The 2,384-nt window shown below is 45.1% G+C and overlaps 1 protein-coding gene across 4 annotated transcripts in view; it reads left to right on the forward strand.

Annotated features, from left to right (window-relative positions):
• Nucleotides 1-2,384, forward strand: part of TPP2 (tripeptidyl peptidase II) — a 72,269-nt gene that overhangs the window by 521 nt on the left and 69,364 nt on the right. The gene's annotated exons all lie outside the window — the stretch shown is intronic.

Here is a 2,384-nt window from a genome sequence, read left to right on the forward strand (position 1 = left end):
AGGCACCCGGCGGCGTCCGGGTGCCGGGGCCGTGGGGTGGCCGAGGGCCCGCAGTCGGGCGCCCCGGCTGCGCCGTGTTCCCGGCCCAGACAGAAGTCCGGCGCGGCTGGCTGGGGCAGCCTGGGTCCGCATGTCGCCCCCCGGAAAGCTCCGTCCTGGTAGCTTAGGCGCTGCCGGGCAGGACAGCCCCGGGGCCCCTTCCCACCACGCCGCCTGCCTCCGCAGGTCGCTCGTGTCGTGAGCACCGGTCCTTGTCTGATGTCTTCCAACGAGAATTTCACAGTTTTTATAATTTCGGGGGTGAGGTGGGGAGAAAGCAGAGATGGAACAAATGACGTATCAGAACTTAATTCTTATTGCTGTGGTTCGAGAGATTTGGTTTGGGGAAGAATAGCTTGTCTCTAAGAACGAAAAGCTGGCTTCGAGCAGATAGCTCAGCCCGCTTCCGGGGTAGTTTCTTCTGGTCGTTTCGTGTATTCTATTTTTAAACGATCTTCTGCAGTGTGTTTGTGTAGGGTCATTTGGAACTCATGGCTGAGTCTTCGTTTTACGTAAGAAAAATCCAGGTTAGTTACTTTTTGGCGAACTCTTCAAAGCTTAGGAGACGATGCTTCTGTATTTTTTTCTAAGCCTCGAAACATAAGGCAACATTAAGTTTAACTTTTGTAAATTTGGCCTTTTGCTGAAATTAAGCAAAATTTCATCATTATTCAAGGTACCTCTTCCAAAACCTTCCTTGACCAATCCTACCGTATGCCGATCTCTCCCTTGTCTATCAGTTTTCAGGTACTTCTCTTATCCCCTTTTCTTTTACACTAAACTGTTTTAATAATACTTTTCTTCCTCCCCCTTATATCTCTTCCCCCCTAGATCGTTTGTTGTGCTCTCTGATAATTGAGGTAGCATTTTGGAGGTTCGGAAGTAATGGGGCGATTGGAGGTTTGGCCCACTCTATAGGAGCTCTGGGAATCTTGCTTCCTGGTGTTCTTCAGCACTGCCCTGGAGTACAGCCCACCTTATGGTGACCCTGCCTGGCAGCTTTGGTGAATTAGAGGAGGAGCAGGCGATGAGTTCCCGCTTGGTAACTCTAGTTGTACAGTTGCTGTATTAATAACTCTGAAGACTTGAAACAGTGACAGCTATCACCTCACTGAGGCGTTATTACAGAATAGTAATGCTTTCCATCCCGCTGTGGTGTGTGTTTACGTTTTATAGGGATAAATGGGAGGAGAATAGTTGGGGTAAGTGGTTCCCTGGTTCTGTTGTTAAGGTAATAAGAGGAACAGAGAAGTTTGGAGAAGTACTGCTCAGTAGAAAATTTGTAAAATTTCCACATTGTTTATCAATTTTTTCACTTACTCTCCGAAGGTAACAGTAATTTTCACCCCACAGTGTTGTTATGAAAATTATGAGAGGATTAATTACATGTGACATTTTAAAATGTCCAAGAAAAGTATTAGATAAACACTAATTTTTTTAAGCAAGTATATTTTTTGGAAGCTTATGCTGTATTTTTAATCACTATCTGAAAGGTAAATATGTTAGATGTTTGCACATAACATAAATATTCAAGCAATAAAATACCTAAATCAAATGAAAACATAACTCTTCTAACACCTTTGGCTCTGTGATATTGACCTAAATAAGGTTAGTTAAAAGAAATTCAGTAAGGTGGCTTACAAACATGAGTGAATTTTTAAGGTTTTTTTCTCCTCACCTTTAACGAGTTTATTTTGTAGATCTGTGGCCATTAAGATAAGCAGGTGGATAGAAATAAAAAGGAAGGAAAGAATGAAATAGGGAGAGGAGGCTGGACTGGCCATTAGGGAAGCCAGATGGGAAACAAGTAAAGGAATTAGAGGTGCAAGTGAAAACCGTCAAGAATGCAGTGGGTTGTCTCCTTCTGTGATGGCTTCCTCGGGCCCAGTTGTCTTTTGTGACTGCTGTCTGGACATGTTAAAAGTGGAGGTTCTACAGCATGAGAGGAGTAATAATTACATGAATGATTAAATACTTCTTCAGGAAATATTCGAGCACCTGCCAGGTGCCTAAGGTTGTGTTAAATGATGTAGTCCTGCAGGCTGTGACTGTTACAGAGATTGATTGGGAGGGTAGGGGGAGAGTAGCCTGTCAGAGCTGGACCAGTCAGGTTTCATGGACAAGAAGGAACTTGAACTAGGCTAGAATATACACTGTATATGCAGTAGCCAGTAGGTCTCCCTGTCACCAGTCTTGCTTCTCTTTGATCCATCCTTCACATTGCCAAAATTATTCTTCTTAAAAACCAAACCTTGGGGCCAGCCCGGTGGCGCACTGGATAGTGCGCCGCTTGGGAAGCGCGGCGGCGCTCCCGCCGAGGGTTCGGATCCCACATACAGACCGGT

Source organism: Galeopterus variegatus, unplaced genomic scaffold, assembly GCF_000696425.1.
Source record: "Galeopterus variegatus unplaced genomic scaffold, G_variegatus-3.0.2 Scaffold8, whole genome shotgun sequence".
Taxonomy (NCBI): Eukaryota; Metazoa; Chordata; class Mammalia; order Dermoptera; family Cynocephalidae; genus Galeopterus; species Galeopterus variegatus.